General features: G+C 43.4%; 1 non-coding gene across 1 annotated transcript; it reads left to right on the top strand.

Annotated features, from left to right (window-relative positions):
* The first annotated feature begins 19,492 nt into the window (after window positions 1-19,492).
* LOC115802686 (small nucleolar RNA SNORA11) lies at window positions 19,493-19,622 on the top strand. Its single transcript, XR_004023210.1, has one exon. It is a non-coding gene; the product is annotated as a small nucleolar RNA SNORA11 (small nucleolar RNA).
* The last annotated feature ends 6,764 nt before the right edge of the window (window positions 19,623-26,386 follow it).

Below are 26,386 nucleotides of genomic sequence, written 5' to 3' on the forward strand. Positions count from 1 at the left end.
ACTTCAAGAATCAGTTACAGAGAAGTGACATCAGCATGATGGCAGAGTAAGCGATATTAGCTTTGCCTCCCCTGCCCCCCACCCCCCACCACACCAAACAACAGCTGGACAGCTATCCGCAAGTGAAAAGAGTGTTGGGGGTAGGGCTCAAGAGTCTAATTAAGAACCTACTGCAAAACAGTGGAACAAAAAAAGGAGAATAACTGCACAGAAGGGATCACTGGGGAGATCGGCTTAGCTGAGATGTTGGAGATGGCTAGGAACAAAGAAGATGGCTAGGATTATCAGCCGTGTGGTAGGTGCTATCTTGGTTCCCAGTGACCTGTTCTGTGGAAGACACTAGAAGTCTTTGCTGCTGAGGTAACCAATAGCCATTTTCACTGCAGATTCCTTGGGAAGGGAGGTGCTGCTACATCCCCCTGCCCAGAAGGAGCTCCCAGAAGGAGCCTGTTGTGCCATCATGGGGTTGGGCTGTCACCCTCCAACCCTGTGAACATCCTGGACCCCACAGCCGCTGTTGCTCTGTGAGCACCTGAGCTCCAGTCCCCAGCTCTGTGGTTGCTCCACAGGCATCCATGCCTCACACATCATTGCCACTGTGGGCTAGTGACAACATGCCCTATGGGAAAAACAGAGATCAGCCTTTGCCACCAAAGACCCCAACAGTCTTTCTGCTACTGCAGCCTTGACTACTGAGGATCACTGCAGTCCTCACTGACACTGACCTCAGCTGACAGTTGCAGAGATGACACTGCTGGGCCCTCCCTAGAGCTGGAACCACCACAGCTTACCTAGCCTGCCCCCTCACACCTACCCACAGGTGAAGATCTTTCCCCACCAAAACTAGTCCATAAAATCTAGAAGAGGTGACTGTGCCATCAAGTACTCAGACATTAATTCAAGAACACAAGAAACGTGAAAAAATCAAGGAAGCATGACACCAATGAAGGAATACAATAATTTTCCAGTAACTGATCCCAAAGAAATAGAGATCTATGAATTCCTGGGAAAATAATTCAAAATAATTGTTTTAAGGAAGCTCAGGGAGCTAGAAGAGAACACAGATAGATAATTCAATGAAATCAAGAAAGCAATACATGAATAAAATGAGAAGTTCAACAGAGAGATAGAAATAATAAAAAAGAACTAAGCAGAAATTATGGAGCTGAAGAATACAATGTATGAAATGAAAAATGCAGTATAGAACATCAACATCAGAGTTGATGAAACAGAAGAAAGAATCTGTAAACTTCAAGATAAGTCATTTGAAATTATTCAGTCGGAGGGAAAAGAAAAAGAAAAAAGAATGAAGAAGAGTGAAGAAAGTCATGTGAATTACGGGACGCCATCAACTGAAACAAGAGTCACGTTATGGGGGTCCCAGGAGAGGAAGAAGAGAGAAAAGGGCAGAAAGCTTATTTAAAGAAATAATATCCAAGAGCTCCAAATCTGGGAGAGATATGGACATCCAGGTTCACGAATTCATGAACATACAAATGAATACAAATTTAACTCAAACTTAGACACATTATAATAAAACTGCCAAAAATCAAAAACAAAGAGAATTTTGAAAGCAGCAAGAGAAAAATAACTCATCTCATATGGTGAGACCCCTGTAAGTCTATCAGCAAAATTCTCAGAAGAAACTTTGCAGTCCAGGAGAGAGTGGGATGTTATATTCAAAGTGCTGAAAGAAAAAGAAAATTACAACCAAGAGTACTTTACCCAGCAAAATCTCCTTCAGAAATGGAGAGAAAAAGATTTTCCTAAACAAAAGCTGATGAATTTCATCACTACTAGACCTGCCTTGTAAGAAATGCTGAAAGGAGTTCCTCCAGCTGAAATGAGAGGATGCTAATTTGTAACACAAAAACACATGAAAGTATGAAACTCACTGATACATGTAAGTATATAGTAAAATTCAGAATACTCTAACACTGTAATAGTGGTGTGTAAATCACTTAAGTCTTATATAAAGGTTAAAAGACAAAAATATCAAAAATAACTGTAGTTACAATAATTTGTTAATGGATACAAACATAAAAAGCTATAAATTGTGCCATCAGAAACATAAAATGTGAAGTAGCAGAAATAAAAGTGTAGAGTTTTTGTATGCAATGAAGTCTAAGTTGTTATCCATTTAAAATTGATTGTGAAAACTGTGCTTTATGTAAGCCTTGTGGTAATCACAAAGCAAAAACTTGTAGCAGAGGCACAAAAGACATAGAGAAAGAAATCAAAGCATACCACTATAGAAAATTATCAATTCACAAAGGACAGCAAGAGAGGAAGAAAGGAAAAAAGGAACTGCAAATAAGCCAGAAAGCAATTAAAAGATGGGAATAGTAAGTGTTTCCCTAACAATAATTACTTTAAATGTAAATAGATTAAATTCTCCAATCAAAAGATGAGATGAAGAGTGGTTGAATGGATTAAAAAACAAGACCCAAATATATGCTGCCTACAAGGGATTCACTTCAGTTTCAAGGACATACATAGATTCAAAGTGAAGGGAAGGAAAAAGATTTTCATGGCAATGGAAACTAAAAGAGGACAGGGGTAGCTATACTTATTTCAGACAAAATAGACTTTAAGTCAAAAACTGTAACAAGAGACGAAAAGGGTCACTATATAATGATGAAGGGATCTGGAAGAGATATTTGTACCCCATGTCCTTTTGGGCATTATTCACAATAGCCAAGAAGTGGAAGCAACCTAAAGGTCCATTGATCAATAAATGGATTAGAAAAACATGATGTACACGTACAATGGAATGTTGTTTAACCTTTAAAAAGGAAGGAAATTCTGACACGTGCTGCACCATGGATGAACCTCCAGGACATTATGCTGACTGAAATAAGCCAAACACAGAAAGACAAATACTGCATGATCTCACTTATATGCAGAATCTAAAATTGTCACATTCACAGAAGCAGGCAGTAGAATGGCAGTTGCCAGGGGCTGGTGGGGTTGAGGGAGAAGAGATTTGTTAGGTGGGTATAGAGTTTCAGTTTCACAAGATGAAAAAGTTCTAGGAATCTATTGTACAACAATGACATAGTTAACACTTTTGTATTGTGCACTTAAAAGTTGTTACGATGGTAAATTTTTGTGTTATGTGTCTTTTACACCAATTAAAAAAAAAAAGATGACTTGGAACGTCAGAGAGGAAAGAACAGCTGGATAGGAAAAATCATGGAGAGTATAAAAGCTATTCTCCACCTCGTGGATTCCTTAAATAAGACATAATGATTGAAGCAAGAGTACAGCATCAGTGGCAGTACTCAGTGTACACAGAGGAAATACTTGAGACAATTACATTTTTGAGACAGAGATGGGAAAGGGACCTATATAGAGAGAAGGTTTCAATACTTCATTTGAATTGTTAAGACATCAGTGACAGTATGTTGTGATAAGTTAGGTATGCACGATATAATGTCCAGAGAAACTACCATGAAAAATATACAAAGCCATGTACTCAGAAATACTATAAATAAGACATGATGGAACCTTAGAAAAGGTTCAAGTACCCAGAAGACAAGAAAAAAGAGGAATGAACAACAGAGGAATAAAACAGATAATAAGTTAAAAAATTGGCAGATTTAAGTCCTAACATGTCAGGAATTACTTGGTCTCAGCAGAGTTTATTCAAAAACACGACCCCCGCTGTATGCTGTCTCCAAGAAACTCCCTTCAAGCACAAAAACACAGGTACTTTAAAGCGAAAGAATGGGAAAAGATATATCATGCTAACGTTACTCAAGAACAAAACCAGGAGTTGCTATATCAATACGAGATAAAATAGATGTAGGAACAAAGAGGATATAAACCCAATACAAGATGCACGAGGACTCTACATAAAACTGACACACATTACTGAGGTAAATTAAAGAAGAAATAAGTAATCGAGGGGTAGTCTGTGTTCATGAATCAAGGTCAATGATATTTTTTAAAGTCAGTACCCTCCAAATGAATCTATTGATTCAATGCAGTCCCAGTCAAAACACCAGCAACTGTATTTTTATAGAAAAAAAGCCGATTCTAAACTTTATATAGAAATTCAGGGTGTCAAAAATAACCAGGATACTCTAGAAAACAGCAAAGTTGGAGGACTTACACTACATACATATCAAGAACTGTTAAAAACTATATTAAGGCAGTTGGTATCGGCACAAAGATAAATAGATTAAAAATAGTCTGAACATAGATCCACCTTTATAGGTTACCTGATCCATGAAAAAATGGGCCATAAAGAGAAAAGAAATATTATTTTCAATAAATTATGCTGGAGCAATAAGATAGCCACATGGATATCCACCTCACATTATATGCAGGAATCCATTCCAGATGGAGTGCCAATTTAAATGGGAAGGGTAAACAATAAAACTTTTAAAAGGAAACTAAGAGTAAGGAACAATGTCATGATCTTGGATTAGGCATTGAAAAACTCTGACCATTAACAAACATAATAAGTTTAACTATTTAAAAATTTTAGAACTTAGTAAACGACCCATTAAGAGAGTAAAAAGTGTAACCCATAGAGGGAGAAGATATTCACAATACAAATACACTGGATCCTCATTATTCACAGATTCCACAGCTGTGAATTTGCCTGCTTACGAAAATTTATAGGTAACCCCAAATGAATATCATGGCACCCTCATGGGCATTTGCGAACGTGCTCAGAGAGGTGACAAGCCTGAGTCACCCCATGGGCACGTTCCCAGCTGAGGTCGAACACCACGACATCGTCTTATTTCAGCTCACACTGTAAACAAGTGTTCTTTGTGTGGTCTATTCAGTACCATGTTTTAGTTCATATTTGTGCTTTTTGTTGGTGATATCACTGTTTAAAATGGCCCCCAAGTGTCATGTTGAAGTGCTGTCTATAGCGTCCCGAGCAAGGAGGCGTGATGTGCCTTACGCAGAAAACACGTGTGTTAGGTGGGCTGTCCTGGCCTGAGTCCCGGTGCTGCGGCCGGGGAGTTCAGCAAGAATGAATCAATAGTACGATATGCTACATCCAGGAAAAGGAAGAGGAAATTCACCCATCTTTATGTGAGGTCACCGGAAAGTACCAAAGTAACATAGGCAGTGTGTGACTAAGTGGTGGGAAAGAAGACGGGGAAGTGGCTAAATGTGTAGATTCATGAAATGACAACTGATAATAAACAAAAGGGCAGTGGATGGTGTGGCGGGGGGAGGCTGAGAGCCAAAGAACTTTACTGTCATGTTGCCTAGGGTCCAGAAAATGTAAAACCCTTCTCGGCTAGCGTGGGCTGGCTCGCAGGTTTCAAAAGGTGACAAGGCATGAAAATGTCAAGCCTGCACCAGGGGGTTCTGAGCTCAGGAACTAGAGGAAGATTGTCTAGATACCTGTTATGCGTTACAGAGGGAAAAGGCTACGGGAAGAGCAGATTTGAAAAGCGGATGAGACCGTCCTGATTTACCAGAACATTGGTAAATGAACCCAGAAAACGCAAATAGCGTTTCGGTTGATGAACATGTTGTGACCAGAGGCTCGCAGGAACCTAAACCCTGGATTTCCCCAGGAGCAATGGTTCAGGGTTCACTAATTCAATATTCATGGCAACTCTGTAGGACATAAGTACCTTGAGTATTGAGAATCTACTGTAACTGTAACAAAGGACTTGAACCCAGAATATGTAGTTGGCCTTTTGTATGTGCGGGTTTCATATCCCTGAGGATTCAACCAACCTCGGATCAAAAATATTTTTAAAAAATTCCAGAAATTCCCAAAAAGCAAAAATTGAGTTTGCCACATACCAGCAACCATGTACATAGCATGTACGTTGTATTTGTAGCTGTTTACATTGCATTACGTTGTATTAGGTATTATAAGTAATCAAGAGGTGATTTAAAGTATATGGGAGGATGCGCGTACGTTACATGCAAATACTACACCATTTTGTATAAGGGACTTGAGCATCTGTGGATTTTGGTATCTGCAGGGGTCCTGGAACCAATCCCCCGTGGATGCCGAGGGACAGTGATATAAAGAACTCCTATTATTCAATTAATAAGACAAACAACACAATAGAAAAATAGCAAGTGATTTGAGCAGACACTTTACAAATGAGGACATCAAAATGTCCAACAGACATATGACACATATCCAGTTCACTAGACGGAAATGCAGATTAAAATCACAGTGTGATACCCCTGCATACCCACCAGAAGGTGTGTCATCTTTTAATAGCAAAATATTTGAAACAACCTAAATTTTCAGCTCTGGGGGGAAGTTACTAAGCTATGACACAATCAGGTGTAGCAATATTGCACAGCTAATATTATCGGTTTATTTCATAGAAGAAAGACTGGAAGGAAATACACCAATACGTTAAGAATGGTTCTCTCTGGCTGGTAGGATTTGAGGTAACTTATTTTCCTTCATTTTTTTCCCATATATTTCACGATTCATCACATAATTATGACTACTTTTATTTTTAAAAAATTTACATGTGTTGCCTTCTGAAAAAGAATAACGATTTTATCATTCCTATTTTTTTCTAAGTGATAAAGTTATATCTGTTTTTTCTTTTTCTGTCAATACCAGTTTGGGTGTCTCTGCAGGGTAGTTGCTGACACAGAAATTTCTTTTCAAATTAGAGTTTAAAATGTGTTATGTAACATTCTAAATAAATTCTGGGAGAAGAAACTGCATCTCATTCAAAAATAAACATTCCAATTTCTGTGTTGTAATTCTGAATAATAAAAACCTCATCACAGAAATGAGGAGAAAATTGCTTCAAGTCATGTAGCTGATAAAATATAAGTGGTGATAAACATCATAATATATAACAGAATTAGACAATCAATATTGTGCACATAGCTAAGGTTTTACTATAATATATTATTGGCAATAAATATTCTGTCTTGTATTTGTAAGAAACAGAGGTAATATTACAAAAATCAGATTTCGAAAATTCAGATTCATTAATTATCATCTTCATTGCTATAAGAGAAGCTGAATGAAGTAATTCAATCATACAAAAATCAAATCTTAGCACTTGAACTACAGCATTAACAGACACGACTTTCATAAATCTCCTGTGAGATATCCTGACATTGATTAGTTATGCATTTGACAGATGGGACCCAGAGCTCCCCCCAAAAGCAGACTTAACCCAGGGCTTCCTGGCTGTCCAGCTACAGAGTCTGGTCTAGACCGGACAAGGACTCTTTCTTAATTTTGAGGATCCCCCATTCACTCCTGAGGCTGCTCTCCCATCTCCTAACTGCTTGACTAGAGTGAAGGTGAGGATACTGACAGGGACACTGTCGCAGACGGCATGTCCTCATGGACCACGTTATGGCGTCATGTACAGGACAGCTGGTGCTGAGACGCACCCGGAGGACCAACGCTCATATGAGCAGGCGTGATGAGGGGTCCTGTTTCTGACAGTAGTGGCCTGGAGAGAGGTGCGGAGAGGTGGAAAGAAACAAGTGGAACCTTGTATCTTCCCAGAGGATATAAGTGAGATTGTTAATTTGCTCTGTGATCAAAAAGGAAATATATCTGAGGGAACTTTGGGAAGTGAAGGTGTTACACTGTTGGTGAAGCATGAGCTGACAGGGAGCTTGCAGAGCCCTCGGGGGGCCTGTACCCCTTCCTTTTGCACTCCCTCTGATGGGTGGCAGGAACAGCAGGACTATCCCTAGTGCCAGGTGGCATTCTTCCTGGGGGGCTGGAGATAGGGTCCCCCCTTATGCATGCAGCCGTCAGGGAGTGCCGGCAGGAGCCCATGGCGCTGTTGTGCCCCCAGCAATGGCAGGCTCCAAAGCTACCACCGCATTATTTTTTATTTTATTTTGATTTATTTATTTACTTTTTTTTGCGGTACGCGGGCCTCTCGCTGTCGCGGCCTCTCCCGTTGCGGAGCACAGACTCTGGACACGCAGGCCCAGCGGCCATGGCTCACGGGCCCAGCCGCTCCGCGGCATGTGGGATCTTCCCGGACCGGGGCACGAACCCGCGTCCCCTGCATCGGCAGGCGGACTCTCAACCACTGCGCCACCAGGGAAGCCCCCACTGTGTTATTTTTATCTGGGATTTTGTTCACATGAAAAGAATGTACAGAAATGACTAATGAACCAAAACCAGCACGGAGCTTGTCACTCCCGCCTAATCCTTTGGAGGCTGCAGGAAGGTTAACACACATCCACCTACGAAGTTGAACTCATTTTCAGAGAAATTTCCTTAATTAAAAGAAAAATGATCTGGGACTTCTCTGGTGGTCCAGTGGTTAAGAATCCACCTTCCAACACAGGGGACGCAGGCTCCATCCCTGGTTAGGGAACTAAGATTCCACATGCCACAGAGCAACTAAGCCCATGAGCTCTAGAGCCTGTGTGCGCAACAACTAGAGAGACTACGTGCTGCACCTGCTGAGTCTGCGTGCTCTGGAGCCCAGGAGCCGCAACTAGAGAAAAGCCCGAGTGCTGCAACGAAAGATCCCGCGTGCTGCAGCTAAGACCTGATGCAGCCAAGTAAATAAATAATAAAAATCAATACATAAATAAATATTAAAAAAGAAAAATGATCCAAGTAGGTATTTCTTAATTTCAGAAGAACAAATTAATAAATGACAAAAACGTACGCTCATGTATAACCCACGAGCCAGAGGGGCTCCTATGACACATGTGATAACACTCAGCCTGGCCGTGTCGGATCTCACCTGAGCCCTGTGCTACTGGAAGCAGCGAGGGGTAAAGGAATCCCCACTGTGAAGAATCCCTTCTCCGCATGCCCTAGATGAGACCCAGGGAGGCCCCTGCTCACCTGGATGAGGCCAGACACAGGCCAGGGTCCCATTCTTCATCTGGTAAACGACCACCTGCACGGCCGTCCCCACTGATCAGTCATAACTGAGCTTGGCATAAACATCTCTCCTTCTTCTGGGCCCCAGGACCTGGACCCCTGGGACTAGGGTGGCCTCGGGAAAACATCCTCTGACTACCTTCCCATCACATTCCCATTCTTCCAGCCTGTTTTCCTCTTTCTGGACAAGAAACCCTTTCTGCTCAACCCCAGAGATGTTGCAGACCTTGTGGTCAGAGCATCTCTCACTGCGATAACCTTTGGAATAAGGTCTCCCCTTATTAAGTTGAGATTTTTTTTTTTTTTTTTTTTTTGACAAACCCACTAATTCCATGCCCTGTGGAAGCCCCGAGCTTCCTCTCCAGGTCAGGCCTGAGCTTCCCACGTGGGCCTCAGGCAAGAGTAAAAATAGAGTTTGTATCAAATGACTGGCTCTGCCTGCCTGGTGTGGTGGTAGAACCTGATGGCTCCGGGCAAGCAGGTCTCTCGGACTCTTGGGAGGGCGCCGAGGACGTGTGCGGGAGCCGCCAGTGGCAGCCTGGGCAGGGCCCTTAGAAGGACTCTCTCTCGGCCTCCCGCACCTCCTGGGCCCCTGTCCTGAGCATCCTTGTGCTGGTCAGGTTGAGATTCCAAACCAATGGGTCAACTCAAACAACCCGTCACACTAGAAACATAAAACCAGCTTTTACGGGGAGCTGGCTGGGGTGCGGTGAAGCAAAGGCCCTCCTCCAGCATTCAGTGATGCCCGGAGGTCAGGCCCTCCAGCCGGCCTCTCCCTCTGGCCAGCGCTCCAGCCCCTCCCTCCCCTTCCTTCCTCCTGCTGGTGCCCCCCCTCCATTCCAGGGGGAAAAGGAGGCTCCTTGCCCAGCCTCTTATGGAGGAGCTCAAACCTTTCCTCCCGGGAAAACCTGGGTTCTCAGGGGGGTGTGGGGATTGGAGGGGCACTTCCCAGGGCAAACATCCAAACTCAGAGACGGCTTGGGGGTGGGAGTGCTGGTGAGAGGGAGAGAGAGAGAGATTCTCCTTCGTGCGCTACACATGTGCTGCTTTTTGAACACCAAGCCATCCACACCTCAAGTGGAAGCTCATGAAATCATGGGAAACCAAATTTCACTGAGGAGACAGCAGGTGAGCCAAAACTTATAGGTCAGATGCGGCTAATTCCTTCTAAATTTAGAATTGCTCCCAGTCTGTTCCAGGACTCATCCCTTCCAAGACTCTTTTACATGTTACCAACGGGAAACTACTGACAATAGTTTCATCCTAATGGTTGATTTATTGAATCATTCAACAAACATTTCTTGAGTACCTACTGTGTGCCAGGCACTGGCCCATTCTATGGGCATATACTGGCGAATCAAACAAAAGTCTCTGCCGGGCTTCCCTGGTAGCGCAGTGGTTGAGAGTCTGCCTGCCAATGCAGGGGACATGGGTTCGTGCCCCGGTCCGGGAAGATCCCACATGCCGCGGAGCGGCTGGGACCGTGAGCCATGGCCGCTGAGCCTGAGCGTCCAGAGCCTGTGCTCCGCAACGGGAGAGACCCCAACAGTGAGAGGCCCGCGTACCACACACACACACACACACACACACACAAAAAGTCTCTGCCTTCACAGAGCTTATGTTCTAGAATCTTCTTGCCACATTGCAGTGGGAAAACCTGGCTGCTCGAGGCCATGAGAGCCTGAGGTGGTCCCTCATTAAATTCCTCACCCACCAACTGTGGGAGGAATTCCGCGTGTCACAGCCTCTCTCTTCCAGCCACTGTGGGAACACCAGCCGGGAGATGGTGTTCATAGAAGGAGAAACGAGACCCTGCCTTCACCAACTGAGCCTGCAAACCCAAATTCCAAACCCTGTGAAGGGCCTGAAGCTCACAAATGTTACACTCCACCTGCCCTGCAAAGTCAGGCCATGTTGTAATTTGCTTTGTACATTCTGTTCTTTCTAGTAACAACATTTCAGTACATGTTATGGGCTGCACCATGTCCCCCAAAATCTGTATGTTGAAGTCTTCACCCCCAGGACCTCAGAATGTGATTGTATTTGGAGAGAGGGTCTTTAAAGAGGTGACTAAGTTAAAATGAGGCCATATGGCTGGGCCCTAATCTGATATAACTGGGGTCCTTATAAGAAGAGGCGATTGGGACACAGACACACACAGATGGACAACAATGTGAGGACACAGGAAGAAGATGGCCATCTGCATGCCAAGGACAGAGGCCTTGGGAGAAACCAGCTCTGTCGACACCTTGATCTCAGACTTCCAGCTTCCAGGACTGTGAGAGAATAAACTTCTGTCTAAGCTGCCCGGCCTGTTGTTCTCTGTTATAGCAGCCCTCACAAACTAATGCAGTCTGGTTTTTCTCCCCCTGGAGATTATTTTTCATACTGGAAGAGGAGTACTGTGCTTTCCCATAGCCGGTCACACACACATGTCACCCTCAGCTTGCTTTCCCCGCATTACCCCTCCCCAGGAATCAGCGCCGTTCTCCCTGGGCCTCACTCCTTTTGCGGACTTGGGGACACAGCCAGGAGCAACTGAGATCCCTGGGTTTCTAGCTTTCTTCCTCTGGGCTTTTCTTCTATTGAGACAGCACATTTTCAAGCAAATTCCCAAGAAACGGTGCAAAAACAAATGCATTTTTGAATGTTTTGCATGTCTGGAAACCCTGCAGTGAGTCCTCACACTTGATTAATGGTGTGGCTACAGAGTTCCAGGTTGAAACTCACTTGGAATCTGGAATGACTAGTGGAACATTCTGATGCCCTTTCGGCTCTGGCGCCTTTGCAGGTGATCTGCTTTTTTCTGTGGAAGCTCCTAGAATCTTCTCTTTATCCTTCATATTTTCACAGTCTTAAAAGAGGAGGCTGAATATGTGGTCTATTTCAATCATTGTGAACTCTTGGTGGCCTCTGAAACTGAAGACTTTGTATTGTTTCATGGATCAACGAGACCCTCCCTTTTAGTCAAATTATGGCCATCCTGCATTGATCTTCTGTCTCTTTTTAACATTTTCTTTCATATTTTCTGTCTTGTCTTTTTTAGCTCCACGTTTTATTGAAACAGTTGATTTCATTTCTAAAAGGTCTTCTTGTTTCCCAAGTGTTCCTTTGTCGCAGTATCCTATTTTCATATGTTTGTTACATCTTCCTGAACAACTCTGAAAATACAAACTCAAATCCTTTATGAAGGAGCTCTTCTGTTGCAGAATGATCCACACTTCTGGGTCAGTTTTCCTGTGGATTCTCCCTTATCTTCATGCCCCCTGCTGTGACATTCCTCCTGTTTTCTCCCCACCGTGGGGCCTGAAGTGGCCTCACTCCGCCCCTTTGGCGAGGCCCCTTCCCTGACCACGCTGCGATGGTGTGGGCACGGACCAGCAGGTGGGTCATGTTGTGGGTCCACATTCCAGAAGGGGTGGGGCTGATTGTGGGTACCAGCACCACTCTGGAAACCCTGGGACTCCCCCAGAAAGCTCCATTTGTTCAGGGAAGAATCCTCTGGTTTTGCCTTTGGGCGGGTGGCTTGCACAGGTATCTGCTGTCTGGACAGGGTGTGGGAGATGTCCAGGGCCTGGAGCTGCAGCTGCTCTAGACGCCGACCTCCCATCAGTGCTGGGTGTCTGTGTCACTCCTGCTCCTGGCCTCCACTATTCCCGATGACCTTGAGCTCAGGGCAACAGGGCAGACTTCCGGGATGTCGCCGGCTGTGACATCCCTCGCTCTGTTCACCCATCCACAAACACCGGTCCCCGTGCCTGTCTCAAGTCATCCTTGGACAGAACAACTTTCCTTCCTCCTTTGCTCTCATGGGTGTATTTTCTGTGCTTTTATGAGGCCATCCAGTGCGGGTTCCAGAGGGATAAAAGCGAATGCAAGATCAACATTTAAATTATTGCTAGAAGTATGGGTGACAAAAAGGCATCACTTCATGGCTTTATTTTCCATTTCTTTGCTTACTAGTGAAATTTAATTTTTGTCACATGTGCATATCAGTCATTTGTACTTCCCCTGGGACATGACTCTTCACATCCTTTGACAACTTAAATATTTGGGTCTTCATATTTTTCTTAATTTTGCATGAGCTCTTTATACATAGAAAGTTGTTCACGCTTGTTATAATATCTGCGGCAAACAGTTTTCGGTGTGTAATTTAAGAATAACGAATTCCTCTGAAGGAGAGTAAAGCCATGGTGGAAAATGTGTTCTTATCATTTACTGCTGTATTTGCCTTTTATCGAGATCACAGGGCTGTTCATATATCCCCTTGAATTTAACCCAGGCTACTCAGCACCTCATTCTGATAGCCTCCCTCCACCTCTTTCTGATTCCCCTGAGCAGTACAGAAGCCAGATTAAACATGGGTAGTCTGATTTGCCCAGAGAGAATATCATGTGCTCTCTGCAATTACTTGTTACTTAACAACTTGATCTATTTATGTTTATAAGAATTAGGTGGTGCCAATCTAGTTCATGAAGAAGCCACTTGATGGTGTGCCATGTAATTGCACCCGTGCTAATTACATAAATCGTCTATTTGTGTTCCAAAACGAGCTTTGAAAGCTGTTCTCTTTCAATTGTTCCCCATAAGCAAACAGAATTAGGCCCAGAAAGCCAAACTGAGTGATCCCTGGTGATCAGTGCAGGGGATGCAGGTTCGAGCCCTGGTCGGACTAAGATCCCACATGTTGCGGGGTAATTAAGCCCTCGTACTACAATTAGAGAGCCCGCGGGCGGCAACTACAGAGCCCAGGCATTCTGGAGCCGGTACGCCACAACTAGAGAGAAGCCCATGCACTGCAACGAAAGATCCCGTGTGCCGCAACTAAGACCTGATGCAGCCAAAAATAAAGAAAGAAAGGAAGGAAGGAAGAAAGAAAGAATAAAGAAAAAAGAGTATAAAGACAAGCTACAGATTTGGAGAAAATAACTATAAACCACATATCTGAAAACAGGCTCATATCTAGAATATATAAAGAACTTTCAAAATGAAACAGTAAAAGAAATGGGCAAATATTTCACCAAAGATGGTATGCACATGGGAAAAATGCACATGAAAATATATTCATTATTGGCCAGTAGGGCAGTGCAAATTAAAACCATGATGAGATGGTTTACTACACACCTATTAGAACAGCTAAAAAAAAATAACAATAACAATGTCAAATGCTGGTGAGGATTCAGAGAAACTGGATCTCTCACACATCACTGGTGGGGATGTAAACGATATAGCCACTCTGGAAATTCATTTGGCAGGGTTTTTCGCTTGTTTTAAAATTAAACATACAATTGCCATATAAGCCAGCAATCACATGCCTGGGTAATTTACCTGCTATGGACTGAATGTTTGTGCCTGACCCCCTGCCACCAAAATGCATATGCTGGAATCCTAATCCCCAGGGTGATGATACTCGGAGGAGGTAGGGCCTTTGGGAGGTGATTAGGTCATAAGGGTGGAGTCCTCATGAATGGGATGCGTAACCTTATAAAAGAGAACCCAGAGGGGTCATTGCCCCTTCTACCACAGGAGGACACAGGGAGAAGGCTCTGGCAATGAACCAGAAGAGGGCCTTCATGAGAACATGACTGTGCTGGTGCCTTGATCTTGGACTTCCAGTCTCCATAACTGTGAGAAATAGAGTTTCTGTTGTTTATAAGCCACCCAGTCTGTGGTGTTTGGCTATAGAAGTAAGTATGGTTTAAGGAGATGTGGAAGGGTGCCAAATTGACAAGGGGTGGACTGTGGTGGTTAACTTTATGTCAACCTGCCTGGCCTACGGTGCCCAGTTTATTGGTCAAACACTAGTCTAAACGTTGCTGTGAAGATATATTTTAGGTGTGATTAATATTTAAATTAGTTTCTCAGACTCTACTCAGACATGGAGTAAGGTTACTAATGCTCTGTAATGGGGGGGGGGGTTCATCCAGTCAGTTGAAGGCCTTAAGAGCAAAGAATGAGGTTTCCTGAAGAAGAGGCAACTCTGCCTCAAGACTGCAGCACAGGGGCTTCCCTGGTGGCACAGTGGTTGAGAATCTGCCCGCCAATGCAGGGGACATGGGTTCGAGCCCTGGTCTGGGAAGGTCCCACATGCCGTGGAGCAGCTAAGCCCGTGCGCCACAACTACTGAGCCTGCGCTCTAGAGACTGTGAACCACAACTACTGAAGCCCTCATGCTTAGAGCCTGTGCTCTGCAACAAGAGAAGCCACTGCAATGAGAAGCCCGCACACTGCAACGAAGAGTAGCCCCCACTCGCCACAACTAGAGAAAGCCCGCACGCAGTAACGAAGACCCAATGCAGCCATAAATAAATAAATTAATTAATAAAAATTTAAAAAAAGATTGCAGCACAGAAACCCTGCCTGAGCTTCCAGCCTGCTGATCCACCCTGCATATTTCACAGTTGCCCCACAATCACATGAGCCAATTCATTAACATCCCTCTCCATTCTATTAGCTCTCTTTCTCTGGAGAACCCTGAATAATACACCAAGAAAAAAATCACTGAACTTGAAGGAAGCCAATAGAAACTTCCCAAACTGAAATGCAAAGAAAAAAAAGAGCAGAACAGACTGTGCAAGAACTATAGAACAATATCAAAATGTGTAGCATGAGTATAATTGGAATACCAGAAGAAGAAGAAAGAGAAAGGGAGGTAGAAGAAATATTTGAAGTAATAATGGTTAAGAATGGTCCCAAATTAATGACAGATACCAAACCACAGATCCAGGAAGCTCAGAGAACTCCAAGCAGAATAGAGGGTGAAAAAGCCACCTTAACTCTGAAGGAACAAGTGTAAGAATTAGAGAGACCTTTCTGCCAGGAACCATGCAAGAAGGAAGAGAGTGGACTGACATCTTTAAAGTGCTGGAGAAAAAAGAAACCTAGGATTCTATATCTAGAGAAATTATCTAAAAATGAATGAGAAAAAAGTAATTTCTAAAACAAAACTGAAGGAACTCACTGCTACCTGACATGCCACACAGAAATATCACAAGTTCTTTGGGTAGAAAGGAAACTGCATAGATCAGATACTTGTATTTGTACAAAGAAGGGAATATTGCTGGAGAAGGAATAGATGGAGGTTAAAATAAAATATTTTATTTTTCTTGTTCTTAATTGATCTAAAAGTAGTTGTTTTTTAAAACCAGTAATAATAACAATGTATTGGGTGACTAAGTGAGATGAATGATGACAATGATGGGAGAACCAGGAGGGAAAATGTGGGAATAGCCAGTACCTGTACCACATGGAGCTGTAGAGTGTTGTTTTGAAGGCAGACTAAGATTATTTAAAAATGTATAGTGTGGACTTCCCTGGTGGCGCAGTGGTTGAGAGTCCGCCTGCTGATGCAGGGGACACGGGTTCGTGCCCCGGTCCGCGAAGATCCCACATGCCGCGGAGCGGCTGGGCCCGTGAGCCATGGCCGCTGAGCCTGAGCATCCGGAGCCTGTGCTCCGCAACGGGAGAGGCCACAACAGTGAGAGGCCCGCGTACTGCAAAAAAAAAAAAAAAAAAAAAAAAAAATATATATATATATATATATAGTGTACTTTCTAGGCCAAAAACTAAAAATTTTTCAAGAAGTATAAATGATATGCTAAGAAAATATGAAAATACAATAATATAAAATGCTCAGCTGAACTCACAAAATGCACCAATAGGGAAAAAAGAGCAAATAAAATGACTATAAAACAGTTACAAAGATAGTAGATACAAATCCACCTGTATTAATAGTCATTTAAAATATGAGTTGTCTAAGTATACCAATGAAAAGACAGAGGTTTGCAGAGTGGACATAAAGCAAAAACCCAACTATGTCGTCTACAGCAAACCCACCTAAATATAAATATTTAGACGGAAAATCTCCCTAAAGAATGAAACAGAGAAAGAAATGCCACGCTACTAGTCAAAAGAACACTAATCAAACCAAAGCTTGAGGAACTGTGTTAATTTCAGACAATACAGATTTCAGAACAAGAAAGATTATCAGGAACGAAGAGTAACATGATAGATTCTCTAAGAAGCTATAACAGCACTAAGCGTGCATGAACCTAACAGTGTATTAAAAATATGTCAAAATATATAGAGCAGGACTAATAGAACGGAAACGAGAATGTACAAATCCATTCTTGTAGTTGAAACCACAACATGCTTCTCTCAGTAATTGATCAAGGAGGCAGGAAATCAGCTGATCTGTTAAACACTATCAATCAACTTGACCTAATTGAAATTTGGAGAGTTCTCCATCCAACAGCAGAATACACACTCTTCTCAAGCCCACATGGAGCATTCACCAAGGTAGACCACATTCTCAGCCTTAGAACACACCTTAACTGATTTAAAAGAATAGAAATCACACAAAGTACGTTCTGACAGCAAAAGAATTAAACTAGAAGTAACAGAAAGAGGAGTGAAAGATCCCCAGATAGATGGAGAGTAAAGAACACACTTCTAAATAATCCATGAATCAGAGTCCAGAGAAACTTCAGAATACTTTTAACCAAATGAAAATAAAAATGATCAGACTTTTCATTTTGATAGTTAGCTGTTGGAGGCTGCATTAGAAGCCTCATACCTGCATCAGATCAATAATCGGAGCTACCACCTCAAGAACCTAGAAAAAGAAGTGCAGAATAAACACAAAGCAAGCAGAAGGAAGGAGATAAAAAAAAAATACGAGCAGAAATCAAGGAAATAAAAACACAAAAGTAATAGGAAGACACACACGTCCGTGTGCACGTGCACGCACGCACCTGAACATCCTCCTCTAGCCTTCTTTCCAAGAACGGACTGAGTTCCTCTTTTCTCTGACATCTCCCTTTCTCACCATGGAGAGGTTCTGCCTGGGGTGGACAAGGGTATTCTCTGTCCTCCAGGAACTGGGTGGATGGGCTGTGTCCTCCAGGCTGGGCCCTTGCTGTGTAGAAGGTTCCTATACAACCTGGGTACCTCTTCTCGGGTCATTTGCATGTCGCTAACATTATTTTGCATATCAAACCCAAACCTTCTTTTTTCTTAAGCTCACTTGGTATAGATTCTTGCCTCTCTAACTTCTCCCCTCATATACGTTGTGGGTCCATAAAGGTCAGGATTTCAGAAAGGCGAAAGGATGGTCCATCACCCATTGCTCAGAGCACTCCTCCCATTGACCTGAAGGATGGTCTGGGAAGATGCTCAGCATGGCGGCCACCATCCAAGATCTATTTGTCACTTCTGTTCTAGAGCGTGGTTCCAAGTATCTTTCCCAAATGTCCCTTCCAGTTCTTCACCTGCAGGGTGACCACTGTCCTACGTCTACAAACCCTATTTCCAGGGATGTGCCCGGGGGTCGCTGCCACCTTGCTGGTGATACACCAGCTCTCATCTCTTGCCCTACACAGAATCACCACATCTTTTGCTTAAGGAGCTACTGTTAAGCCATGTATCTTTTACCTTTTTTTTTCACTTTTTATTTTGAAATGTTTCAAACATACAGTGGATATTAAAATGAATATCCATATACACACTGCCTAGATTTCACTGTTAACATTTTGTTATATTGCTACAGCTGTTGTTTTTAGCTGAAGTATTTTAAACTAAATAACATACATTGTGGTATTTACCCTAATTACTTTAATGTTCTCCTCTAAAAATCAAGTACCCTTTTCTCTATAATACCAATCCTATTTTCCACACCTAAGAAAATGAACAATCATTCTTTGTCATCATCTCATACTTATTAGAAAGTCAAGTGTCTCCTATTGTTTCCAAGATATCTTTAAAATATGGTTCATGTAGATCAAGGAGAGAATTTTTGAGTTTTTATTTCTTGTATCACTTTTAAGCTAAACGGACTCCTCCCTCACCTCCCTTTTTCACTATATTGTTGAAGAGGCCAGGTCAGTGGTCTCGTAGAGGATCTGTCCTCTGGTGGATCTGACCGTCCTGCAGTGGTTTAATGGCGCCCTATTTCCTGTCCCTGGAAAGGAGGTCCCTAAGCCCTGAGGTGGTTATGTCTGAACAATTTAAGCAGAAAACCACATCGGGGTTCCACAGGCTGCCTGACTGTTCCTTTTGCTCAAGTAGCTCTCTGGGTTTAGGAGCTGAAAGCTATTGGGGTGCGCATCTGGAACGCTGAGTGTATCTAGCCCCGTCTACCTCAGGGCCCTGAGTTATTTCGGCAGGGGCTATGAAAGGGGATTTTCTCATCTTATCACCTGTGGTTATTAGCTGGCCTAATTCCATACAGAAGATTGTTTTCTTATCAGCTGGGGTTATTTAGTAACCCCAAATATGGATTCTGCAGGAAAGGTGAATAAGGCCTTCATTCTTCCCCCTGCCTAACTGAATTTTCAGAGGAAAGCATTGGTATAACTCTTGGTTCTAAAGAAGACAAGTTAGGGAAGGGTTTTTGTTTGTGTGTTTGCTCTCTTTGAGAATTATGATGAGCTCATGGATTTTTATAGGTTGAATGTGTTTCAGTCAACCATGGTTACTCTCCTCTCCGATGTTTGCTTGTCTCCACTTTGGTTGGTGAGAGCCTTGTTAAGCTGCACTGGCATCCTTTCTCCTCATCTAGGGTTTGTCACGTTGGGCACTTTCGGAGGGCAAATCTCAAGACTTGCCTTTATTCCAATTAGACATGATAGCTTGTTCAAGACCGTTAAGGTTGGGGTGTGCTCAGAGCAGGGGGTCTGAAGAAACAGCTCCTCTGTTTACAGCATACCCAACAGGAATCTGGGTGCACTGTGACAAGGGACACAAAACTTGTGGCCTTCCTATGAGCAAATACCCAACCCGTGTCCCTCTGCACCTCCACGTGGCTGTTGCACAGGACTAGTGGGACAGGGCTCAATATTGAAAGGAAAGCTACAGTATTTAGTGGGGGAGTTTGCCGCCTAGAGCCTGTCTGGTCCGTGCATGGGTGGGCCATGAGTGGTCTTACAGACATAAAGGCTTAGAACCTCTCTTTTGGAAAAAAAAGAAAAAGAAAAATAGGTTCTATATACCATTCTGGGAAAGGGAAAACTATGGAGACAATAACCACAGTAAAAAGATCAGTGGTTGCCAGGAGATTGGGGAGAGAGGAGAGATGAATACACAGAGTACAGAAGCTTTTATAAGCAATGAAAATACTTTGAATGACATTATAATGATGGATATATGTCATCATACTTTTGTCCAAACCCATAGAATGTGCAACACTGTTCACTTCATTATAGTGAACCCTAAGATGAACTGTGGACTTTGGTGATTATGTGTCAATGCAGTTCATCACTGGCTTAAAAAAAAAAAAGGTACCACTCTGTTGATAATGGCTATACATGTGAGGGGAGGGGGTAAACGGGGAATTTCTGTACTTTCCTGTCAATTTTGTAGTAAACCTAAAACTGCTTTAGAAAAAAAAGTCTCAAAAAAAAATTAACACTCAGGGTAGAAGTTTTGGGCAAAACTTTTGTTTCACTTTTATATATGTATACATATTAGATATGTGTTTGTTGGATTGTGGTGTAAAATGTATTTTTTAGATCAAGAAAGTTTTCTGGTCACTGTAATTAAGTTATACTGGCAAATAAAAGCACAAATTAACCTAAAAAAAGAAAAAAAGAACATTATCATTCTTAGGTCCAGGGCTGGTACCCATCCTCCCAGGCCATCTGAACCCCACACCATACCAATCCATCTAATTGCATCTGCAAACTTGATTAACTATTTGGAGATAATTCCATGAGGACAAGAAAATACATATAAGTTTGTCCAAATTTTGTATCACAAGTTCAATGGCATGATTTGCCTTCAGCCTCATGAGAACAGTGGGATTTCCCTGAGGGCCTGGAGGATTTACCACCTGACCAGAGGACAAGCTACAGTGAGGGGACTGAGGGTGGGTCCTAACCAATGAAATTACATAGTCTGATTATCACGAGAGTCACTCCAGTGTCCCCTGGGGAGTGGCAGGTTAGATGTGTGGCCTGTGAGCTCCCAAAAGACTGACTGGTAGAAGGGGCACGGCCTGGATGACCCCTCACATCTAAGAACTGCCCTGTAGTGAGATGTGTGGGAGTTGCTGTGATTCCGTAAGGTGATGAGCAGCACAGAAGCAGAAATAACAAGGGAGACAGTGGACTCTGAGGGTACAGAGCACAGCTCTCAGGCTGTTGAGAAACTGACACATGGCACATGGCAGGAGGTGGTGAGTTCTCTTCAGGGGTTACCTTGTGTAATCTGCGACTGTAAGGGAGGAAACTGAGGCACGAAGCATGTAGTAGAGTGTTGAAGCCAGAGTCCCGCAGGCATGCTCTGTGGCTCCCACAGTCCGAGGCGCCCCCCCACCCAGCTGGAGCCAGCTTGGTTATAGATGGGACTGGCAGGAAGATGGCATGCAGGACACACTCTACAATCACTTACTTCTCAGGACTGTCACCAAAGGAAAACAGGATTTCTGCCAGTTAAACCCTAATGCATTGACGGCGAAGTCTATCAGCTCACACTGTCACCTAATAGCTCACACGCCCAGTAATTTCACAAGAAACTGCAATCAGCCAACTGCCCCACACCCATCTGCGGGGATTCTGAAGCACGTCCTCTGCTGATGACCCAGTGTTCATTTGCAGCATGTTTGTGGGTTCATGAGGATTCTTTCTTCTTATTACAAAGGACCAAGAGTGATGGGTCCCTGTACTCCTGGTGCAGGCTGGGAGCAGTTCCTCTAATTACAGGTTGTCAAATAGCATTTTCCCTGTTAACAGCCTGAATGGCTCTCACAAAGCGAATTAAGAAGTTTGTTATTTCGCTTGATGTGCCAGAACACGCCCATTAATTTCAGCGAACTGAGAGGGGGAAATACACATTGACCTACGGGCTGCATTACGAGCATCACAATATTTGTGTTCTGAAGTGTAGCCTGGAACACATTCTCCATATTTGCCTTTCCAGATACAGCTTTCATTTAGTTTTCATTCTTGAATTAGGTATAATGTCAGTTTAAGATTCTGAAAATTGAACACAATGTGCTTTCAAGTATACTTTAAAAGATGGGGTTAGTTTCCTTTTAAGACTGAATATGCTTTTTAAAATAAAAAGGGTGTGTGTTTTCAGGATTCTAGTACCCTGCAGAATTTAGCCTGAGTTCTTTAGGGTTTTCACTATCTGGCCACTTGTGTCACACCCTTGTCTACGTCCCCTACACAGGACATGCCATTTGCCAGGCACTACTGTCGTCTGTACCTGCAATGTCCATGACCTGTTGTTAGACTCTGGAATATTTTCAGCTGTAAGTAATAGAGGAAGAGCTCTAGTGGCTTAAATAAAACAACAACAAGTCAGAGCTTGGCTCAGCAGCTCAAAAGTGTCAGGGCAGACATTTTAACAATTGTCCTGACCTGTTCCTCATACCACAGCGTGGCCACTGCGGCTCTAGCCATCACATCACCTTCCAGGCAGGAACACACAGCTAACTTATGCTCACCTCTCGGTGCTCTCCAGACTCTGTCACATGATCCTCACAGCGGGAAGGGGTTAGGAAAAGGCAGCTGAGCGATTCAACTTTTCAATTGTTCTGAAAAAAAAAATGTATGTATATATATACACATACATAAAATATTTTCAAAACTCTTTTGAAATGTTCTAAAGGAAGAAAGTGGAGAAGGAGAATCCTCTGCATATAAATCTTGGGGAACATATAAATCTTGACTGTCAGATTTTTTATTAATTTTTTCTAAATTGGAGGCTTTAAGAATAATTTCTGCTCACACTTTAGGAAGTTGGTAAAAACATTTGATTACCAGTCATGCTTACGAACAGGTTTGGGCTACTATTTTTTTCCATATCAAGGCCATGCTTGTCTCTAGGAAATGTAGCATCAGGGGAGAGGTGAAAGCAGAACAGAGCAAACACGGCAGCCTGTACCCAGGGCCCTCCAGGTAAAGGGCCTCTAACAAATAATCACTAACCTGGTAGGAAAGGCCTGGAAGGTTCTGCTCTTCCTTGCACACAGCCTTAAGACTTCAGTGAAGCCGGGGTTCCTGGCTAGCACATAAATCACAGGAAAGAGATGATTTTTTGAGTCGAATCTGGGAAGTAATAGACCATGAAGATTTCACTTCATAACAGCTTTGAATACATCAAGGAGCAGCGCCACCTTCAGATCAGGGTCAGGACGGCACTGTAAGGACAGGAATCTCAGCACACAGGCCAGGTAAGCGCCCAGGGCCACACCTACATGCTAGACAATGTGGTCCATCCATACCAGGGAACATCATTCAAGCCTTAAAAAGGAAGGCAATTCTAACACATGCTCTGAACCTTGAGGTCATTACACTACGTGAAATAAGCCAGACTCAGGAGGACAATACTGCACCATTCCACTTCACACACTCATGGAGACAGGAAGTAGATAAGAGATTGCTGGGGGCTGCGGCAGGGGGATGGGGAGTTACTCATCAGGGGGCATAAAGACTCAGTTGAACAAAATGAATGAGCTCCCAAGATCCGCTGGACACCACTGTGCCTACGGTCCACAATACTGAATTGTACACATAAACATTCGTTCAGAGGGTAGAGCTCATTTTAAGTGCTCTTGCCACAATAAAATTAAGATTAAAAAAGAAAGAAAGAGTAAGGAACACAGCCAGGCCTGATTCTGAGGCCCACGGGGTTCTGCTCTGCCCTGTCCCCGGACAGGCATCCGCGGGTCCCCATGGACACAGGTGCTGGAGGCTGTGCTCTCTCTGGCAGTTTAAAGAGAGGAGACTTCAGTTCTGCCCTCTGTCCTGGCCACTGTGCCTGCCACTGGACCTCGCCCGGCCTGGATGGTGGCCCCTCGTGCAGCTCTCTAGGAAGACCCCGGATGGGATCCTCAGGCCCATTTCACAAGAGGCAGCCTGAAGCTCTGTCCTTCCACAGACATGAGGCTAAGGCCAAGGTTGCCCTGGGAATGGCACAGTCCAGGGAGCGGGTAGGAATGGGGTGACACCAGAGCAGCACAGGGGAATACTGATGTCCATTTAAGTCATTTCTAATTACCCATGCGTAGGGTCATTGAGATCAAGGAAAAACATTACATGGGACGCCTCATACTAAAATTATTCACTGTGTATCTGAAATAAATTATGTCTCTAAGTTATATACCGCTTTAATTAATTCTATTTCCCTCATGACTTAGCTCTCTTTATCAGTTAATTGTTTTGCAGAATTCGCTTATGAAATTCCTTGCGGTTATTGCCATTTTCTACTTCCATCGAGATGCACCTTCTACAGCGGCTACATGCCACTTATTTCATTCCTTTGTCCCTTGATTATTTATTAGTGAGAAGACGTGCTCAGTACCAGCATTGTGAGCTGGTCTACCGAGCATGTACCGGCAGAACGTTGGCAGCTCTGAAAACTGTGCAGTGAATTTGAGTTCTGGAGGCGCATCATAGCACCTTCTCTGGTAGAAGTTGTTTTTCCATTCTTCGGGATTCCATAACATCTCTTGTTCAATGACTTTTTAAAATGTTGTTCACCCCCCACCCCCCAGCCCCCGCTCCCAACACACAAGCCTAACAGTTCATTTTTGTTCCCTTCCTCTTTGGACAACAGCAATGCCCTACTTCTCCCCTCGAGGGGAAGGGTATTTAGTAACATCCACATAAAAGAGAAGAATGCTCGAAGGGGTGAAATCCATTTCAAACAGGGTCATGGCAAGTGCCGTAATGATGAGCTATTTTAAGTCAGAATTTCCTTTTCTGCTCATAATTAATGCCCCTTTGAAGAACAGCATTGACATTTGAAGGAATAAATAGTTCTTCAATTTGTTTTAACAGATTCATCAAGTTTCTTATTAAAGGAGTGCTTCAGTAGCACTGTGGGCTGCTCTGTCAATTTTCAGAATCCTGTTGCTAAAAGGATTTTGAAAACTCTGAACAGCCAATAAGTAGACCTGTTTCAGTAAATTATTTCTAAAATCAGCATGAATTTGGGGCCTTTCTTCAAATAAACAGGATTCTCTCAACTGCATCTGCTAATGAGAACCAACCATTTTTGAATGTGAGAGAATGGAATACAACTTAATGGCCACAAAATCACCCAAGTCCTTCAACTGCTCCATTTAAACAGTATAAATGTTGAAGTTAGAGAACCGTTTCATGCCGATGGCTTTGATGTCCGTAGAAAGGACCTCAGATGCTGTCTGAGCAGCATTATGCAGAATCTGGGAAGGACAGCCCCACACCTTCCATGGTATCGTTCCCTCCCTGCTTCAACTTTGAATAAACGTTGCATCTTTATGCAAATATCCCCCAAATGTGTTTGTGTATCATCTCCACTAAAAGCAGTGCAATTGTTTTCATTAACTCCTAACTCAGTAATAGAAGGTCTGCACAAATTCACCACTGTTACTCAAGGCTCTGCTGGAAGAGCTTTTACACACAATAGCCGTTAGAAGCAAGGCTTTTTCAGGAGAAAAATATTGCACAAGCAACGGGAAAGTTTTTTTCTTCATTGTGATGACTTGCGTCTGTGGCTATGCTGTAAAAAGGTGAAGCACTGAGATCTTTGACCATGCGTGTATGTATGTAATGTCAGTGGCGTGGTTACACTTTTGTTATTGCAAGAGATTTTGTGCCGGCACTTGAGAATTGGCTTCAACGTTGGAATCAGAAAATACTTCTGGCAGCAGTACGGTGAGACAGTCATCTAAGCTGAAGGACTGATGGCTGTGAGCAGAGTGGAGTCATTACAGCTTCTGCTGCCATCACTGGAGCTGCTTCATATGAGTTTCTGTTAAGCAAAAAAAAAAAAAATGTTATATTACATGCTTTGGTACTCTTTGAGGAAACCGTATATCTCTGCTGGTTTATGTCTGACTTGTGTCCTGAACCAAGAGCTTCAAGAGAACTTTTCTTCTGCTTAGGAAGTGTCCAGTGTTGAAAAAACTCATCAGGAAATTTGCACTTGCATTTTGGCATTTGGGGCTCAAATACACAAAGTATAAATAATAGGAACATGGCAAGAATCAAAAAGGCTGAGTTAGATAATCTCGCAGCTGCCAGGACACACCTGTCCCTCCCAAGTCCAAACTCATAACTGACCATAAGCAGGGGGTGGAACCAATGAAATTGATTATGAGCTTGTGAACTAGAAGTAAATTGAACCTGTTGCAAAGAAATGGAACTTCCTGTTTGTCTGCCAGGAGAGCTGGATTTCTAGGGCTCAGGCTCCCCCATCAAAGCTCAGCTGACCTGGCTGAAGGTTTTGGTGGCCTGGCGCTCAGGACCAGTGGCCTTGAGAACCCCCCATATTCAGGACTGGTCCCAGGACGAGGGCTGGTGCTGACGGGTGGGCTGTCAGGGCGGGGGTTTGTCCTGGCTGCATTTCAGAGGCTCAGGCATCACTGACTGTGTGAAAAATAAATGCTTTCCATTCTCAGCACTGCCCTTCCCCAAACCCCATCCCACCTGCGGGAGAGGCCCCCAGGGATCCCCAACCTTTGTCTGTGGAGGTCTGGCTTTCTATTTGTGGGACCACATAAGCGATTCTGTCCTCAATTACTGTGGTGGTAAATTAGCTCTAACTGTCAATTTT

Source organism: Delphinapterus leucas, chromosome 9 (assembly GCF_059928025.1).
Source record: "Delphinapterus leucas isolate spDelLeu-1000000601 "Yukka" chromosome 9, BTC_Dleu_Yukka2, whole genome shotgun sequence".
Classification (NCBI taxonomy): domain Eukaryota; kingdom Metazoa; phylum Chordata; class Mammalia; order Artiodactyla; family Monodontidae; genus Delphinapterus; species Delphinapterus leucas.